Raw genomic sequence first — 21,252 nt, forward strand, 5'->3', positions numbered from 1 at the left:
CCCAGTGGACGAAATTGGATGTTTGTATCTTAATGGCTTAAAAACATTTTTCAGAAGATTTTATATATTTAAAAGAAAGAGATGTGCATGCAAGAGAGAGCGCACCCAAGTTGGTGGGGGAGGGACAGAGGGAGAGGGATACGAAGACTTCCCTCTGAGCAGGGAGCCTGATGGGGCTAAATCCCAGGGCTCTGGGATCCTGACTTGAGCTGGAGGGCAGATGCTTAACCAACTGAGCTACTCAGGTGCCCCTGTTTTAAAATTTTAATCAATTTATAGTTACATTTTTCTTAACAACTGAAAAGCATAATTCTTAGTATATTATTTAGACTTCTTCTGTATTTGCTTTCAAGAAGTGTCTGGGAGTAAGCCCAGGTTTCCAGAAGCAGGATAAATAGTTCTGTATTTAAGATGCTACTATTAATAGCCTCTGCAAAAACAACAACAGAAGTCCTCATTTTATTTTTTTATTATATTTTTATTATGTTAGTCAATCTTAAGGTGATGTAAGGTGAGGTGAGTGCTGTTACAGATAACTGTGGATTATAGCATCTTTTTAAAAATTCACAATATTTATTAAAAGTCTTGCAACTTTTCCCAAAAGGCATCTGGGAACAGTGTTTAGGAGCATTTACCTGCATTCAAAGCTCAGTTTCTCTGTGGTGCAACTTTGGGAAATTACTTAATCTTGCTGCCTCCACTTCCTCATCTCTAAAATAAGGATAACAGGGGTGCCTGGGTGGCTCGGTGGGTTAAGCCTCTGCCTTTGGCTAAGGTCATGATCCCAGGGTCCTGGGATCGAACACTGCATCTGGCTCTGCTCGGCGGGGAGCCTGCTTCCTCCTCTCAATCTCTGCCTGCCTCTCTGCCTACTTGTGATCTCTCTCTGTCAAATAAATAAATAAAATCTTTAAAAAAATAAAATAAAGATAACAATAGTATCTGCCCATTATCAGGGTAAGACAAGCCAGCATCACTAAAATTAAGGACTAGTGTCTTGGAGACAATATATGCCAAACAGCCTTCTAAAATATCTTTGGACACAACATTTGCACTTGTAGAGACTGAGGAATTAATTAGAGAAGAGAGTAGGGATATGAGTATAAGTATGAAAATTTAAATACATCTTCAATGTCATACTTGTTGCAAATGGTTCAGTTCATTAAGGCATATCCACATTAGAGTATGTTATACAACCATTAAAAAATTAGGTTTTCAAAGAATATGGAGCTGGAGAAATTCTTAGACATGTTACATTTTAAATGCAATATGTAAAGTTACCTGTACGTATTATGACCCTAATGCTGTTAGAAGGTGTGTAGGAAAAGTTCTAGAAAGAAATATCAATGTTTTAATGGTAATTATCCCAAGGTATTGAAATTAGGAATTACTTAAAATAGTTTCTTCTTTATCTTTTCTGTAATTTCAGAATTTTCCACGAATGTGGGGAAAAGTTAAAAAAAAAAAGGTAACAGGGAAAGGAGAGATGGTGATCAAAGATTTATATTTGTTAACTTTTTTTTTACAAGCTGCTGAACAAACATACTAATGAATCTTGAATATCTTTAAGGAATAGCAATTTTTAAAGCAAGGTATGGTTTTAAGATCTAATTAATTTGAGAGTATCCTTTTATAAACAGCAATGTGTGTGTGTGTGTGTGTATATACATATATATGTGTATGTATATATGTATATGTATGTGTGTGTACATATATATGTGCATATATATATGCACATATAGTCTTTCCTTTAAAAAAAGAAGTTTAGGGGTGCCTGGGTGGCTCAGTGGGTTAGGCCGCTGCCTTCGGCTCGGGTCGTGATCCCAGGGTCCTGGGATCGAGTTCCACATCGGGCTCTCTGCTCAGCGAGGAGCCTGCTTCCCTCTCTCTGCCTGCCTCTCCATCTACTTGTGATTTCTCTCTGTCAAATAAATAAATAAATAAAATCTTTAAAAAATAAAAAATAAAAAAGTAAAAAAAATTAAAAAAGAAGTTTAAATGGTGAATCATGCTCTGGCCAAGAGGTGATGAAGCAAAAGCTGATGAGTTTTGGATAAACTTGACAATAACTCAAGTCAGTAGACTAGTAGGAATCAAAGCCAAGTTTCAAGAGGGGAAAAAAACCTACAAACTGATGATCTTGGGAGTTGGTAAAGTAATTTGCAAAGTCTAAATATTATTGCAAATCTGACAGCTGGAGGTACCAGAACTCACTCCATCATCTGCCAGCTAAGTGAGAGAGTCCCCTTGCAGACCTGAAGAGAGAAAGAGGCTCACTTATTCCATCCAACAAATTCCCTTTCCTGAATGGGTGAGTTATGAACTCAAATCCCCAAGTTTCTTAATGAAAATGTATCTTCAAATGATTAAAAAATTTTTCTTTTCTCATTTCCTGGCTTGGAAGAAGAGGTATACCTTCATGGGGGTTATCCAGCTAATCTTTATCTCTTAGGCAGTTCCTACCTGGATTTTCTTAAAATAATAAGAACAGGGGGGAAAAAAAGTACTCTGAACATTTGTAAACCTGCTCACTGAATCAACACATAGAAGCATCTTGGTAGCAAGCAGGATAATTACCAATTGTGATGACTGAGGTATATTTCTTTCCCATTTTTATAGTAGCCATGTGGTTGCAATCCAGGACCCTGAGGAAAAGTTATGTAGCCAAATGTTAAGGTTAAGGATATATCCTTTAAATAAGAGTTAGACACAAGATACATGCTCAGCCACTTTAAAAAAATAAAGTGATAATTGTAATTCATTTGAAAGGAAGCATTCTTAATTTATAACCTTTAAAAGAAACTGTCTTTATTATACTGCAGAGTATTCTAAGTGTGTACCATGGTTAATATTTTATGCATACATTTTTTCAGTTGAAGGCATTTGCCATAATTCAGCTTTAACAAACTCTGTTCTCAGCTGTAACTCAGAGCATGACATATATCTGTTGTCCAGCTATAAATCTGTGGTTGCTAATACTTTTATGAATCTGATTCATGCAGAAAGCATTATCCCTGCAACTTTAATTAAGGAGTTAGGAATTTCCCCCATTTGAATTCCTAGCATTCTGTACACTTTATTGCATCTTCCCCCATGAGCCTTAAATGAGATATTTGGATTACAGATTCTTAGAAGAATAAAATCCATAAGCTCTAAATCAGGGATGGGTAAGTGGATTTGATCCAGCTTTAGAGCTGACTTTGATGGCTCAAATTGCACTGAGTCTCTTAAGGACTGGATCAATCATTAATATCTAACTTTTTAAAGCTGTAATTTTTGGTATTTGTTGGTATCAGGATATTAAGATGTGGTCTCTTGTTGTTTCTTATTTCTGGGCAGCCCTCCAGTGCCTTACTTGGGTTGTACTAAAGCCAAGATTCTATGACTCAAGCTTAATAAGACAAAATCAGGTATGAGGCAGAGAGAAATCTATGTAGAACCTATTATATTTGATGCTGTTTCTTTTAATATAATGAGGTTGTGAATATTTGTGCTTAGGTGCAGGTGATTTTACACAACTACGTAGAAACTATACGTGTCTAATTGCCATTGTATCTTTAGGTTGGCTGCATATTTGGACATCTTGCATCCCTCCCTCAGATCTGATTTCCCATTCGGATGCTCCAAATACACAGAGCATAATAGTAACTTTACCACCTCTTAGTTAAATAACAGCTCTGGTTTAAGGACTTTAGCCATTAAATGCCCATAACTAACCAGTGAGGTCATTACTATAATTATCCCCACTTTACAGATGAGAAAACCAAGGCAACGAGAGGTTAAGCATCTTGCCCGAGATTAAAAAGTCAGCAAATGGAAGAGCTGTGAGTATGAGCCCAGGCACATCTGGGTCTGGATTTCACAATGTGAAGCATTCTGCTATGCTGCCTGAGCTATATATAGACCTATTGGCACACATTCTTTGGGCTTTTTAAACCAGCACCCTTCCATCTTATCAGGGAAGAGAAAATGTTTAAGACTATGTCCTTGACCCCAAGAAGCTTGCAGTTGGGCGAGAAGACAAGAAGTGCACTCAGGGCCATTTATGGTGGAGTACACATTATGATAATAACATTTATTGGATGAGTATTCTGTGTCAGCTGCCATGCTAAGAACCGAATCTGTGTAGCCACAGAAGGGACTATTTTTATCTCAGTTTTATGAGAGAGGAGGCTGGAGGTAAGTAATTGAAGTCACAAAGCCAGTGAGTAGCAGAGCTGAGATTTGAGCGTTGGCGGTGGGAATCCAGAGCGCCAGCTCTTAGCCATTGTTTTCTATTGGATGTGAACACGTCTTCAGATGTTTGGAACACAGAGCAGAAAAGAACTGTAAGAGCTTAGTGAGGGTAGGGAGGGCGGAGAGTCCAACTAACCAATTACTTAGTTAATTTATTCAGTAGTATCAGTTATCTGTATTGTCTCGAGCCACACTGAAATGCTTTAGGCTCTCCGAACTCAGTGTGTTCTCTTTTATGCCTAGATGTCTGCACATTTCCTGCCAAGAATATCTTTTCATGCTGTGGCTACCCCACCCCCAGCACCAACCCATCTGCCAAAGCTTATCACCTCTACTATCTCCCCTAGCACCATTGTGGGACTGATTACTATTCACCCTTCATGTCTTAGCTTGAATCCCAAAACCTCTGGGAAGACTTTCTGCCCCTCAAGACTTGAGTGGGTCTAGTCACTTGTAATCCTATCCCATTATAGCACCTACCATGCTGTGGCACGATTATAGCTTTTGTCTGTCGCTCCATGACATGCCTGGTACCCCCGACCCCTCCCCCAACCAACACTCCCTCACCCACCCCTTGGAGCTTCTTGAAAACTGGAACTGGGTCTTACTTCCTCCATTGAAATGCAAGCTTCCAAGACAATGCCTGACAGATAATAAATGCTTTGTGAATATTTCTTGATGACTTACTGAGTTCTATGGGCCAGATACTGTGCCGATAAAACACTTGTTATGTGATAGCACTGAGTGGATATTTGTTTCCATGATCTCCTCGCATTCTTTTAAGAATCCTCTCAGATACTATTATTTTTATTTTACAGATAAGGGTACTTGGCCTCAAGAATATTAAATAGCATCCTTAAGGTCTCATAGTTAATGGGGAGTTGGAAGTAGAAATCAGATCCGTCTGATCCTGACCCGTCCTGCAGATGAACCAGCAGTGGCAATGCAGGTTCTAGAAGGCATAATGTATTTCTAATAAGGCAAAGGAGTTAGAAATCATCTCTACTAGTGGTTGGTGAGGAGGACGGCAAGCTTTTTCAGGGATGTGATGCACAGGCTGGATCTTGATAGGCAAGTCCAAGTTGGTTTGAATGAGAACGAATAGATGAATCAGCAGGTGAGAGCCCAGGCTCTTCCTTCAGGGAAGAGAGAGGAGTGTGCACATGGTGCACATGGTGCACACGGTGCACATGATGAGCACATGGTGCAGGGGAGAAGCAGTCAAGGGTCCTTGGATTGGAGTGTAATGAGTAGAGCCAACCTAGTACAAGGGAGGAACTAGAAAGATTGGAGCCATGACAAAGGACGAACCCACCTTACTTCTAAGAGGTTGGGCTTCTTAGGGAAAGAGTGGCCTTGCCTTATCCAATCCTGGGAGTGATGTTAAATGTGTGAAGTCAGGTGGGAAATCAGTTGGCAGATGGAGGGAAATGGTTCCCTGTCCCTCCTAGGGAGTCCAAGCCTTCTCTTTCATTAGCAGCTCTTCAAATCCAGGGGGAGTTGAGTAGAAACTTGAAAGAATGGAAGAGCAACCACAAATCCTTTAGATACTCCTCTTTCTTCTTGATTTCCTCCTGCAATGTTTGCTCTTTTATCTATTGTTCATATTATAGATGTCATTATTATTTATATGTTAGGTGCTGAACTATATGCAGTCCCTTACATGTGTATCTTACATAGTCCTTCCATTATGAAGGGTGTTGTTATGTCCATTTTCGAAATAAGAGCATGAAAGTTCAGCAATGCTAAGTGGTTTTTCCAATTCTGCAAGGAGTAAGTAGCAACTAAGAATTAACCCTTGTGGGTCTGACATCAAAGTCTGCGATCTTAACCAAAATCCCAGAGAATAGAATAATAATTACTATGAATTCAATGCCTGTTCTGAGCTAAGCACTTTATGTAGATAATGCGTAGAAAAGAGGATAAGGTATTTGCTCTGTCTAATCATTTAGCCCATTCATTCTGAAAGAGTAAGATTTGTCTGAAATTCACTTGCTGTATTCTCTGCAGTCATCGCTTCCCTGTTTTCCACTCCCTTCTTTTCTAATTCCACATCAAGAAGGGATGGACCATTTTAAGGATTTTCTAAGTTATTAGAAATTCTCATTTAGAATCTTGTATCTAGCCTTCACATCCATAGTGAGTCTATAAGAACAACTTCAGAAAAGAGCTTTAGAAATAAATGTATGGCGCCCATGCACTGTCAGGCTCCTTTTAATGAGAAATGGATAGGTGATGATGCCATTATGTAGTACATCCTATTCCTGGAAGCCATTCTCAGCTCTTCAGGATAATGTATGTCTAACACTGCATCAGCCTCTTTGTTCCATAGGTGCTATTTTTTAAAGTTTTATGAACAGCAAATGGCTCCTTAGGAGAACATTGTCATCGCTCAGTCTGGATTTTCCAGCAGTTTTGGGGTAAGGATGATAAAATGCCCAGAGGGCAGTGCCAATTTGAAAAGGATGATTAACTCCAGATTTCCCATCCTTGGGACATTGCAAATGCCTGGATCAAGGTCTGATGTGTTCCAGATGATGTGCTAGGACGTACAAACATGCAGGCTTCCATTGCAAGGGAGACTAGGAACAAAAGAGTACACTACTCGTTCATTTAATCACCCAACAAATACATAGTGAGTTCCTGCTCTGCATCAGGCCCTGTTCAATGCTGAGAATACCGAGTCCCTACCCTCAGAGCATTTACATCCTCCCAGAGAGGACAGGCAATAAATAAATAAATAAATAACATGCTAACAGGAATAATAAAGCAGGAGAAGGCAATAAGGAGTGATATGGATGTGACATGCTATTTTATGTAGAAAAGGCTTCCTTAAGGTTCCACTCAGCAGAGACCTACAGGAAGTGATGGCTCAAGACTCGCAGATGTCAGGGAAGACTGTTCCAGAAATCATGGCAAAGTCTCAGAATAGGAGTGTGTTTAGGATGTAGCTGCATGGATGCCCTTGTGGGTGGAAAAGAGTGGATGAGGGGGAAAGTGATAGGAGGCATTGGCAGGAAGATATAGGTGAAGGACAGTGGGAGGTCAAGGTGTAGCCTTACATAAGCCTTGGTGAAGAGTTTAGATTTCACGCTCTATAGGTTGAGAAACCACTGCAAGGGTTTGAGCAAGGAGTGGCATGATCGGACTTACCTTTTGAAAGGATTCCTCCACCTGTTCTGTGTAGGATACATGTAGGAGTGTAAGTGGGTGGAGGAATGCCAAAGGTAGGAGGCTGTGTTAATCCAGCCACGCCATGGTGCTGCCTGGAGCAGAGTTGTCATGGTAGCGATGGTGAATGGGGAAACCATTCTGCATATTTAAAAGGAAGACTTGAGAGGATTTGCTAATAAATTGAATGTGGGAGAAGGAGAGAAATCAAGATTTGTACTGGTGTACCTGGAAGAATGGAGGTGTTATTTAGTGAGAAGGGAAAGATATCTGGACAAACTGACTGAGGAACGGGTAGCATCCTCTCCATTTTGGACATGTTCATTGCAAGACGCTTGACCAATGTCCATGTGGAGTGACAGAGGAGGCAGTTAGGTGATGAGTCTTGAGGTTGGGGAACAGGTTGGGGTTCAAGGTTTAAATATAGGAGTCATGATCTTGTAATTCATCCATGAGATGAGATAAAATCATCTGGGCAAGAGTTGTCAGGAAAATAAATTCTCAACTGGTCTCTTCAAGGGGTTCAGTTGTGTTATCAACTTGATATAAAAATTCCCCACAGGTGTTGCTTTCAGTCCTCCAGAGGACACAGTGCTTCCCTGCTTTACTTGGTTCAAAATGAGTTAGATCAAGCTAACTACAAATTTTGTGTTTCTAAACTTCTTCGAGACTTAACAGAAAGCAGCAAAGCAGGTGGTGTACTTTGTACATCAGCGGAGTAACTTTGGGCAGTTTTCTTGCTCTACCTGTTATGAAAAAAATCAGTGTGGCCCAACCATGTGGTAGTGCACGCAGAATAACCATTTCTCCCAAATATCTACCAGTGTCACAAGTATGTTTCTGGATTCTTCTCAGAGGTGATGGTAACTACTGGTCAAGGTCCCAGAGCCATTTTGCCTTTGAGTGTATGGCTTCATCCCACATACATATAATAAAGCAGAGGCTTGAAAGGATAGCTAGGGATACTCCAGCTAGAGGTACCCACTAGTATCCCATACTGGGAAAGACCAGTAAGGGGATGCAAAGTAAACCACACCTCTGAAAGCAAATAGTGGCTGCATTGGTGGCTACAACCTATTTCACTCTACCTCTTTTACTTGAATAAAAGGTGTTGCAGTGGTTGTGAAAGTGAACATATGAGCTCTTTTTACACCAAACCCCATAAATGGAATGTCTTATGGCATGGATGAAATTTAGAGTGTTTGATTCAGTGGATGGAGAAATATACAGAAAACCCCCCAAAAGAGTTTTATGTGTTTGCACAGGTATACATGTACCTGTGCGTGTCTGTATTACTTTTAAAATCTATGGGAGCCTCTCTCTTTCTTAAGCACAGGGACAGTGTTGTGTCCCAGCCACAGAAAGATTGGCTTCCTGACCAGGTTTTTAAGCAGATGATCAAGTACAGAAGAACAAGGCAAATCATTGGTCAGGACAGAGATGAAAGATGGGGGTCATAGTCAAACGGTCATGTATCAGAACTGGGTGAAGAACCAAAGTCAGGCCACAGTTAAGTTGACCCAAAGTTTATTATTGAGTCCTGAATGGGATCCTGGAAATAGAGCTGAGTCTGCAAGAGGGGACCAGTTTGCTCTGAGTACAGATGAGAGAAAGGACATGGACTGGAGAATGAAGCAAGTATTTTCAGAAGCAATTGGTGTCACTACCTTTTTTTCCACGCATAGCTGCTTTTAGCTGTTTGCTCACCTGTGGTGCTATGATGCTATCCCTATAGGAAAAGAATCATATTTTTCTTAATGGCACACTTGTTTACTTGGCCTGACCCCAAAATGCAATCTCCTAAAACAACAAATTGAATTGAACACTGAGGAAGGCTGGTGGAAACTAGCAATTTTATTTGAAAACTGAATTATCCAATACGGTGTTTTCCAGAACGTTCAAATAATCTTGAAGGTGTGGCACTTGAATCCCATTGTAAGGCCTTCTGTGATATCTTTAACTGTCTGTCACAACATTTAAATGACAGCTTTGAGTTTAAAATAGAGTTCTTAGATGGTAGGTATACATCTAATACTATGTTTTTTTTTTTTCATAAGTTCTCTTGCATGATATTACCAGGGAGCACTAGAATAAATCATATTTTTTTCCTTCTGAATTTGTACCATGTGGTTATTGCCTTAATTTTGACTATAAGGCTATAGCTTGGTAAAATACTTAATTTTACCAGAATTAAATCTTGCTACTTTTTCACCCCTGTAATTAGTGTAGCTGTTGCAATTATAACCCTAAATAATTATCAACAATGATTTAATTTTAAACTAAAATGCCATAAAATTTAAAATACCCCTTATTACATAATTATTAAAGATACTAAGATGGTGTTCTCTGACTTTTAGTAAAGTATCTCCAGAAAGCTGGGTTTATTAACTTGTATGAGTTTTCAGATGATGGAATACATAGGAGGTTTCTGGACTGAGAAGTTAAAGGACAAATTTAGGTAATTATAATTTAAGTTCTTAAACTTTTTTTTTTACACAGTACCCAGACAATTAAAGTCAAAGGGAGGCTTCGATGAAGAATTATCTAAGTGTCTCAGTCTTTAACTTTATTCTGTGAATATATACATGTCGTCAAAACACACTTTTAATATCTTACTGAAATTTATTATTTCTCAAACATGCCCTATTTAAGAAAACAAATGTATTAATGTAAGGAAGAAAAAGAAAAAAGTAATTAGAAATCTAGGGATAGCAACCATAAGCATGTAGGTATCTAATAGTTAACAATTTTTAGTTTAAAATATCAAAAAAGACCATTCTTGTACAGATTTTGCCCCAAAATGACTATATATAGAAAAATATGATAATATTTGTACATATTCTTAATAGAGAATGATTTAATTACAAAATTTTTTTGTCTCTCAGTGGTTGTAACTTGGGTTAAAAGTTTTATTTTCAGGGCACCTGGGTGGCTCAGTGGGTTAAGCTGCTGCCTTCGGCTCAGGTCATGATCTCACGGTCCTGGGATCGAGTCCCGCATCGGGCTCTCTGCTCAGCAGGGAGCCTGCTTCCTCCTCTCTCTCTCTCTCTCTCTGCCTGCCTCTCTGCCTACTTGTGATCTCTCTGTGTCAAATAAATAGTAAAATCTTAAAAAAAAAAAAAGTTTTATTTTCAATTGATTTTGGTTTGTGGTATTTCAAATGATTCATTTAAATTCCTTGTGTGTGTGTGTGTGTGTGTGTTTAGTATTTTTATTTTTGTATTTATTTGAGAGAGAGAGAGAGAGCACAAGAAGGGGGAGTGTCAGATAGAGGCAGAGGGAGAAGCAGATTCCCCACTGAGCAGGGATCCCCATGCAGGGCTCCATCCCAGGATCCTGGGATCATGACCTGAGCCGAAGGGAGAAGCTTAACCAACTGAGCCACCCGGACGTCCCTAAATCCCTTGATTTTTAACATTTCCCAATTAACTGTAATTAATCTCGGAAAATTCTAGGACCTCAGGGTAGAAGCAAACTTTGAAGGGAATTCTGTTGACTGCTGACGCCAGACCTCTTCCTTCTTTCTGCCAGAGTTTTTCAAGACTTTGCTTTTATTAAGGAAAGACTCACTCCCTTTGGGGAATTTTCCACTCTTGAAATAATTTCAACTGCTTGAAAAGATTTCATTATGTTGTTTTCCAGCCTATCTCCATTTGTTCTCTAGCTCTCAGAAGCTTCAGAGAAAGTCCAGTCCCACTTCCGTGTGACAGCAGCCCACCCACAAAATGAAACATGGCCGTCAATTCCCGCCTCCTCTCAGCCACTTTCCCAGAGTTCCCTCTTCTTTAGCATAAGTGCTATGCACTCTCTGAGGCCCTCTTTATATTTTAGTTTTAAAACACCTAATAAGGAGGGGCACCTGGGTGGCTTAGTCAATTAAACTGCCGACTCTTGATTTTGGCTCAGGTCATGATCTCAGGGTTGTAAGACTGAGCCCTCGGCTCGCACTCAGCTTTTCCCTCTCCCTGCCCCTACGTCTCTTTCTCAAATAAATAAACAAAATCTTGGAAACACCTAATAAGCTGTGTTGAAAACAGCAGATAAGTTTACCCCATTATTACAGAAGCTCTCAGGTTCACAAAGGGGTATCGTTTACGTTAGGTACAAATCTGTCATGAAAAATAATTATAATATTTATTTATTTTGTAGAGAGATAAAATTCAATGAATTGCTGTGTTGAAATTGGGCAATGCAATTTTCAATATTTATCTTTCAGTGATGTTTTATTGGGCTATTAAAACTCATACTTAATTCAATAAATTGGATTTTCTAAAGGCCTACTTAGATTCATTTGGTATATTTATGCCACCAGCTATTGGACATGGGATAATCCTGAAATTTTTAGCTCCTTAACTATTCCAGCACGTTACTAATGCAATATATAATTTCACGATTATCTACTACAGGAGATCTGGCTCTTCGAACACACTGCATTTAAAGGCAAAAAGCTCCAAATCTGCATACTTAATTATACAGCATTATCATTTCTATCCCTAATTTTTTAATCAAAACAGTCATTAGCAATGCAAATAATAAAGGAAATTGGATTATGAAGGAAATAAAGATTAGTGACTCTAAGATCAGATAGCTGGTTTTAACAAGTCAGGTTGATAGTGGGCTTTATTTTATTGTTAAAGTAAATAATAGAACTACCTTGTCATAAACCTTTTCAGTTTTAAGGATAAAGCACTAGTTAATTTTTTTTCTTTGATGCAAATTTTGCACGAAATCCATGGGAAGGAAGGGGATAAATTATTAACACATTTTAACAGAATAACCTATCATGTAACAATTCATTCCAAATCGGGGACAGTGCTTTTTGGGGTGTAATTTATGAAAATGGTTTTTGGTCCATTCTCTCAAAGGCATATCATTTTAGGTTCCAATGTTTGAATGGTTATTGTGTGGCTGGAGTCCCTGGGGTCAAGTGTTTTTTATTTTTTATTTTTTAATTTTTATTTATTTTTAAAATGTATTATTATTTTTTAAAGATTTCATTTATTTATTTGACAGAGATCACAAGTAGGCAGAGAGGCAGGCAGAGAGAGAGGAAGGGAAGCAGGCTCCCCGCTGAGCAGAGAGCCTGACTCCAGGCTGGAGCCCAGGACCCTGGGACCACCACCTGAGCCAAAGGAAGAGGCTTTAACCCACTGAGCCACCCAGGCGCCCAAGTAGTTTTTATTTTAACTCTTCAACTGAAAGCAGCATCTTATAGCTAAGCATGCATTCCAAGTAATTCAATGAGAAGAAGAGCACTACTTGGTAGAACTATAAATAAGATTAATTAAGGTTCCTACCAAGGCCAAGTTTGGCAAAGAAGCCTGGGTTAGCTCCTACCTCCAAGGCAGTCTAACTCTGGACCCTGGAGGCCAGCAGATTCACTGGGCCTGTGTCTGCATAATGCAGAAAGTATTCCTGCTATTTAGATTTCTCGATTGTACATATTAGGTGTATAAATATTAATAAAAAATTTCTGCCCTTAAATATTACATGTCACAGTTAATATTCCGTACTCTCTGCCTGGGTATCGGCTTTTCAATATTTGCCGTTAGAACTTTATTAATAAATTTGAGGCTTGTTTTTCCCTTTGTGGGATTTTTATGTGGAATACTGTGTCCAAACTACTAAGGGGGAGGAAAAAAGGGAGCCATTCATTTATTGATGGAAGATAGGAATGTAGCACATGTCCTACAGTTTGAGCAATATAAAACGTTACTCATATAAATGTTATCTTAGACACAGTGGGCTTCCTCTTGGGTTTGACATAGCGGAGGGATGTTTTGCTGTGTCATGCGGCCACGGGGGTCCCCCATATTAAAGAGTTAGCACACCAAGATATCAAAGATGCTGAAGAAGAACATCCTGCCTTGGTAGGAGACTCGAAAGTGATGGCTCTCAACTTGGCTGCCCGTTGTAACTCCCTCAGAGCTTTCCAGAATAGTGATGCCTCAGTCCTAGGCCTAAGAATTCTGATTTGACTGATTCAGATAAGGGTTGGGCATTGGGAATTTTAGAAGTTTCTTGGGTGATTTTAATGGGCATACACAATTGAGAACAGCTGTTCTAAAATCACTCCATAACCGAGATTAGGAATCTAATCTGATTCTATCATTTTTAAAATATAAATCTGGTCCTATGATTAAATTTTAAAGGATGCTCCCTAATAAAACCCTAGACCTGCAAGATAATCTGCATAAGGAGATTCTGTGGTCACATAAACTTGGGGAATGTTACAATATCTTATCATCTTCTAAGAGAAACGCAATTCAGCTTGACATGTTAAAGACAATGATAAAGAAACTTGTCTTATCTAATGTTTCCAGGATTTTTAACCAGGGTCCTCGTTTTTTTTTTTTTTTTTTAAGATTTTATTTTTTTCTTTGACAGACAGAGATCACAAGTAGGCAGAGAGGCAGGCAGAGAGAGAGGAGGAAGCAGGCTCCCCGCTGAGCAGATAGCCTGATGTGGGGCTCAATCCCAGGACCCTGGGATCATGACCCGAGCCGAAGGCAGAGGCTTTAACCCACTGAGCCACCCAGCCGCCCCAGGGTCTTCATTTTTTTTTTTTATAAAGATTTTATTTATTTATTTGACAGACAGAGATCACAAGTAGGCAGAGAGGCAGGCAGAGAGAGAGGAGGAAGCAGGCTCCCCGCTGAGCAGATAGCCCGATGCGGGACTCGATCCCAGGACCCTGAGATCATGACCTGAGCCGAAGGCAGCAGCTTAACCCACTGAGCCACCCAGGTGCCCCCCCCCCAGGGTCTTCATTTTTTATGACAGCTGTTGCGATCCCATGAAACTAGCATTCTGTGGTCCACACATGGCTTATGCAGCTTTATGTTTTGAATCTTTTCTGAACTCTGTTTAAAAAAAGAAATTCTGGGGTGCCTGGGTGGTTCAGTCATTAAGCATCTACCTTCATCTCAGGTCATGATCCCAGGGGCCTGGGATCGAGCCGCATGTCAGGCTCCCTGCTCAGCAGAAAGCCTGCTTCTCCCTCTCCCACTCCTCCTGCTTGTGTTTTTTCTCTTACTGTGTGTGTGTGTGTGTGTGTCTCTGCCAAATAAATAAATAAATAAATTTTAAAAATATATATATAAAAAAGGAAATTCTCATTTTAGTTGCTTACTTATACATTTTGCTACAAAATGCATTAAGGTCCTATGAGTCACGTGGTCTTCTGCTGGTAACTATGATTTCTGTGTGGCTGTTGAATGAGGTGCACATTGGTGTGAACCTCGCTGGAGATCCCTCTTACCTGGGGCTATTCCCGTTGGACTCAGTACTTATTAATGCAAAGGGTTGGTATTAAGGCAATCCGTCTTTCATGCCCTGTGTGACAGCAAGCAGAGGAGGGCTGCAGGGATCCTGTTTGAAAGTTACTGTCTTACCAATTATTTAATTGTTTGTCTTAACCCGTTGTGTAGCTTCTGCATGAATCCCCCATCCTAAAATGCTTTTCCCTGTCTTAAAATGTCAAGAACATTATGGAATGTGTTTCTCGGGCAGGGAAGAGAGCTGGAAGATTTGGGGATGTGGAGAGAGTGGAGAATGGCATGATCAGAGTTGTGGAGCTATGGCAAAGCGGTGGGGGGTGTTTACTGACAAAGTCAGGTAGAGGAGGGCGGCAAATTGGCCTTAAGGCTGGAGGAGGCAGTAGACATGTCATTTATCATTTCTCCTTGGGTAGAAATGAAGATATGACTAGAATACACACCAAGAAGTAAAGCTCTCTGTTCACTTCACCTCTCAGGTGTTGTCTTATTTGGTTCCTAGGCAGCATGCCAACTTGGCTTCCTCCTATGCTCGTTTTCTTTCCTTGGCTTCTAGAACCATCCGCTTGCTACTTTTTTCTTATCACTTTACCTCCTCCTTCTGTCCTCCCCCGGGACCCCCCCACTCTTGATCTTTGCTCCCATGGTGACCTATGCCTACCTTCTCCCACCAGGAAGTTTTCTTCAGTTTCACCCTAACTATATTATCTTTTATATTAAAAATATAACTTTATATTTACCATCATATTTTTAAGAGCAGGAATTGTACGGTTGATTCATATCTCCCCAGATCATGGAAGACACCGAATAGAACATCAGCCAATGTTTTTTAAGCTCAACTAATTGATCCCATAAGTACTCAAGAGATCCAATAGAGAGGTGGAGTCAAGGTCAGCTGGAAACACCACCAAAAGGAATGGTGATTTATACTTCTAACATATACTTTAAAAGATCACTCTGATTATAGAACTGGTGAATATTTATTGTAGAAGATTTTTAAAATCAAGGAAGAAATAAAGAATATAAAAATGATGTATAAATCCACCACCCCAAAATAACCATTTTAAACAAGTCTGAGTATTTAAGATCTTTTTCTATGCATAGGCACAGGTTGTTTATCTATCTATCTATCTTAATTATGCTTACAAGAGAATGTGGGTCATAATGAAAAGTGATTTTGTATCCTCTTCCATTTAATGATATATTCTTTTTTTTTTTTTTTTTTTTTAATTTATTTGACAGAGAGAGATCACAAGTAGTTGGAGAGGCAGGCAGAGAGAGAGAGAGAGGGAAGCAGGCTCCCTGCTTAGCAGAGAGCCCGATGCAGGACTCGATCCCAGGACCCCAGGATCATGACCCGAGCCGAAGGCAGAGGCCTCAACCCACTGAGCCACCCAGGCGCCCCTAATGATATATTCTTTCATTTGACAAACATTTAGAGGGCTTAATATCATGTGCCAGGCACTATTTTAAGTTCTAGGGATACATTAGTATCTTGAATGTTTTCCTGAAAACTTGATTTTTAATGACTTACTAATATTTCATATTTTAGGCTAACTGTACTCTATTTGATGAATTCCTGGCTGTTGCAGTTATCATTACTAATTACTAATTACCATTACTAATGACTATAACACCTTTAGTAGTAATTCTGCAACAAGTGCCCTCATTCATGGATCTTTGTGTTCTTCTCTGATCACTCACTTAGAAAAGAAGGGAAATTATATCAGATTATAAGGCATAAAGTGTCCAGAAAGTTGTTTAGAGAGGCTTCTAGAAAAGCAGATTATACAAATAATAACATTCAGATATTTTTATAATAGTAATATACAATAACACATAATAATTTGTAAACCCAGTAGTGTATGAGATACACATCCTGCCACCCTCGCTGGCATTAACTCATATTTCATTGTTAAATATCTTTGTTTGCCTATATATTGCCTCATCTTAGAATCTGTTTACTCTAGTGGGTCGAATGTTCACATAGACCTAGTTTTTCTACTAATTTTTAATTTTATTTAATTTTTATTATTTTATAATATTTAGTAATATTAATAGTTTTCTATTAATTTTTGTTGATTTTCACTCCTTGTGACCACTCAGAAACTACAAACTTTAAAGGAGACCCCTGAAACCTAATTTTAAGGATTTTCTTTTGAGGATCTAAGTTGTACTGTAGCCCACCAGCAAAGTCCTCAGGCTTGCAGAATGGTTTTCTGCTAGTCCCTTTCCTTGGTTAACGTATTCAATTCAGGTGCTCATACTTAGTGGCTCATTAAACAAGGCAGATGTTCGGTGAAAGTCAAGTGTCCTTCAAAGAGTAATAGCAGCATCCCAGGGGCTCCCTTTGAGTGTGGAACCTTCTCTGAGACTCAGCACAATAATTTGTTGGGAGAATCTTCCTGGGGAAAAAAAAATCCAGCTTAATGTAGATCAGCATATGACAGTACTGTCCATTGTGGAATGCTGTCTCTGCTTTTAGACGTATGAATGGAAGAGGTCCAGGTGTTGTCGTAGAAAACAATTTTAATCCCAATCACTAATAAAGTGCTCAAATTTTGAAGGCGAATTTTCAACTTATTGAAAGGAAGACATGTCCAAGGACAGGAAACGCCATTCGTCAAGAATATCTAAGTGTTAATGTGGTCTAAATGGAATGCTATTTAGTTGAATTAAAGGAAACTAAAGAAAAAGAATAACTATTATTCACCATCTAGGAAGGTCACCATGTAGACAATGTAATAAGAAATTAAGGGGAGGTCAGCTTATCTTAAAAGCAAAGAATTGTTACTTTTGGTACAAAAGGTGGATGATTCCATCCATGTTTGGAGTGACTCTGAGTCTCAAATAGTTTCTTGTCACTGACTCTTTTTTACCCCATAATTTTCTTCTTTGCTTCCCATGAACACACATGTCTTCTTCTTCTTCTTTTTTTTTTTTTAAGATTTTATTTACTTAATTTGTCAGAGAGAGAGTGAGCACAAACAGAGGGAGCTGTAGGCACAGGGAGAAGCAGGCTCCCCACTAAGCAAGGAGCCCAACATGGGACTCAATCCCAGGACCCTGGGATCATGACTGGAGCCAAAGGCAGATGCTTAACCAACTGAGCCACCCATATGTCCTGACACACAGGCCTTGCAATTTATATAACTTTTTTTTTTCTGTTGCTTCTATCATGCATTCCAGAAGTCGAAGAGCAGATCTGCATAGAGTAAATCAGAGTTTTTGAACCTTGGCTCCATTGGATGATTAGTTGTCTGTTGAGAAGGGCCATTCTGTACATTGTGAGAGGTTTAGCAGCATCTGAGGCCGCTGCCCACTAGCACCCCTCTTCCTAGTTGTGACAAACAAGAACATTTCCAGATATTGCCATATGTCCTTTGGGAGGCAAAATCACCCCTGACTGGAAACCATTAGGGTGCCGTCGAGTAAATGTAGCCCAATTTTCCTAAGGGATCTTCTGCTTCACTTCTTGGCAGAGCACGTTCCATTGTCCATACAACGACCATAGTGCTCTTTCCTAAAATAAGATCTTGTCTTCTCCCAACTTAAAACATTCTAATGGCTTCTTTTGGCACTGCAATAAAATCTCAACTCTTTGCAGCATTTTTAAACCCTTCCATAATCTTGCCCCAACCCGCTCTCTGACGTAACTTCCTTCTCTTAGCCTTCTGCAGTTGTCCAGGTCAAAGTAACCACCTCAAAGAGACCTTTTCTGCCCATCTATGGACACAACCCACCCCGCCAGCCACACTGTTACATCATCTGGTTTATTTTCTTTATAATTGCTTATTACAACCTGAGTTTGCTTAGTATCTCTGTTTTACTATTTTATTATTTTTCCCCAAACACAGTAGAAGATAAACTCTGTGGGTACAAAGGGCATTTCTGTTTGTTCACTACTCCTTGCCCAATGCTTTGGACAAGCCCAATACTTTCTAGGTGCTCAAAAAAAAAAAAAAAATACACTGTGAAAGAATTAATAAGTAAATGGGTACAAATAGGCAGGGGTAGTGACTCAGCATACATATTTTCTTTTTTTTTTTTCCATATTCGGATTTGACAATTAACTTATATTTCCAATAGTCAAACCAGTCCCCAAAACAATGTAAGCATCTTTATGTATCTACAGTCCAGGCAGTGTGATCTTGAGTGCAAAGTGGGAAGTGTGCCATTGTGAATTTGACAGAGTGTAAACAGTACTTTACACACTTATCATCAAGAATTTTTTCCGTCTATGTAAAGCGACATTGATATGTTAAGTATTCAAGTGTGGAATGCTGAAAAGAATAAAATTCATTTCCCACTGTCAGGGGGCTCATAGACTGACGGATGGCAGTGAATAGAGAAAGAGACCATTGGAGATAATCTGATGAGTGCTTCAGTGGGAAATGAAACATCAGGGGCTAGGGGAACACTTGAGAGAAACTCTGGAGAAGACAAGAACTGGAGTGTGTGTGTGTTGGAAATCAGGGAAGCCTGACGAGAGTTCAAATTCTCAAAGAGTACTCTGATGTATTTTGGTTGGGAATCCCTCCACATGGTTAGCGAAGGGAGGGTGCCTTGTTAAACCAGGAGCTGGTACTGGGAATTGGGTATTTTCTATGGCCCTAGGAGTCTCCAGATTTGGGAGACTTTCAGTTTCTTCACCTCTTTTGCTTTCCATTTTGCCTTGATACATGTGCAACTCCCAGAGTTTCCAACTTCCAGAAAACTGTCTGAACTTGTAAGAAAAGAAATTTGCTTTGGGGAACTTCCAAACATTTGTGGATTGCCTTTTCACTGCAGTAGCTAGGCAAATCTGTACCACGTAATAGTGATATACTTCTGATGCTTTGCCCTCAATAATAGGTCCAGTAGAAATACCATGCCCTCATGATTCCTCTCATTTTCGAGTATGGTACTATTTACGTGGGAGCAGTGGTGTTTTTAGATGTTGGTAACATTTATGTGGGAGCAGTGGTGTTTTTAGATGTTTTCCATAAACTCCAGAAAATGTGTCTAGGGTCTTGAGGTGTGGATACATAGTGGGAATCCTATAAGGGTGTTCTTTTAAAAAGTTTTGGGGAGACAGTTTATGACATATTAAGTCCCAGTTACTATTAGTTTTTCAGTTGGGTTTGATGGGTAGGGTTCTTCATGGAACAGCAACCAGGTCAGTGAAGTTTCTCGTAGGTCTTACATTGCAGAATGACAGAACACAAAAGGCAAATGCCTCTCAGATTAATGTCATCTGTAAGAGGGAATTCATGCTCTTCTTGATTTGGGGAGTGAGCAGAAGCTGTATGCCCTTTCCCCAGTTCTCTTTTCTATGTGCTTTGTGCTTTCAAGTGTGTCAAAATCATTCAGATACTGCTACTTTGGGAGGACATACACAGAGAGTGTCAAGTGGGAAGTAGTTGAGAATTTTCTGCTCCTTATTTGAAGATGTCTGAGTAATCACCTGAGAAAAAGATTCTTGCCTTTCCAATTATTCTGCTTAAAATTCTGACTATTCAAAGTTGAGTAGGAGAGTGATTTGCTCATTACCCACCCCCAACTTATTTTTTGGCAACTTCTGTGCCTCTGGTTGTGTAGTGCATTGGTTTTTTTGTGGTCTTTGCTTTTGTTCTTGTTAGTTTAATTTATGCAGGGATTTCTTAATCTGTTTTTCTGATACTCTGCCTCCCCCACAAGCAAAATGGCCACATACTCTCAGCAAGGCTCTGGTAGGCAGTCAGCAATAAGGAACTTCTCATCATCCTCAAGGACTAAGGACACTTACTTTCTAGTCCGTTCCTGCCCCTGTGGACACAAATGTCAGAATCCATATTGCTGGTGGCTTTTGAATTGGTATATGCACAGTTCAAGAAGCATAACTGTTTACCCATTAATCACTCTGGGCCACCAGTCAAAATATTTTCTCTGCAAAAATGCCTTTCCTATTTTGTACCAATTAATATTGGATGGAACTCAAGAGTCACAGTTAATATGTGGCAAAGCTTTTATTTGCTGTCAGGCATGCAGACATGAAAAATGCTCAATGCAATATTTTAATTAATAAAAATATGCTGAGAAGTGTATTTTTCTGAAGTAGATTTTTATTGCACTTCATTACATTTCCAAATTTAATGGACACATATATTATGTCCTGTCACCATGGGAACCGCATCAAGAGAGGCTTTTTATAGGCTATTGGATGTAGTTATAAAACTCTCACAAAGACAGAATTGTTTCTTGTAACTTTAAAAGAAGCTGTGCTCATTTACAGTATGTATAATTTATTGCAGCGCTTGAGGCAATAGAGAAGGTCTTTATTTGATTTAGAGACTAACTCTTCTTTTTATGAAGCTCTTAAGTTTTCATTATTTTAGGTCTATGTTCATGAAGATAGAACTTGGCTTATTATAAAAGTAAATAAAAAAACATGCAAACTTTGTAGAACATGAGAAAGACGAAATTATTTTTTTACAACTGTTTAAAAAGAAAACCATGTTTGAAAACCAAAATTCCCAAGCACGTGTAAAAGTAGAAACTACAATGAACCCCAATATCCCGCTTCCATAGCCATCAAGGTTATGGGGAC

General features: G+C 39.3%; 1 long non-coding RNA gene across 8 annotated transcripts in view; it reads left to right on the forward strand.

Annotated features, from left to right (window-relative positions):
- LOC132014254 (uncharacterized) overlaps window positions 1-21,252 on the forward strand; it is a 268,817-nt gene that overhangs the window by 41,564 nt on the left and 206,001 nt on the right. Inside the window, exons 4-5 of one of the 8 annotated variants that reach the window (XR_009403259.1) lie at window positions 2,195-2,311; window positions 3,755-3,824. The exons of the other annotated variants lie outside the window; for them this stretch is intronic. This is a non-coding gene — a long non-coding RNA (uncharacterized LOC132014254). The remainder of the gene's footprint in view (window positions 1-2,194; window positions 2,312-3,754; window positions 3,825-21,252) is intronic. 8 annotated transcript variants of the gene reach the window in all.

This window comes from Mustela nigripes, chromosome 3, assembly GCF_022355385.1.
Source record: "Mustela nigripes isolate SB6536 chromosome 3, MUSNIG.SB6536, whole genome shotgun sequence".
NCBI classification, from domain to species: domain Eukaryota; kingdom Metazoa; phylum Chordata; class Mammalia; order Carnivora; family Mustelidae; genus Mustela; species Mustela nigripes.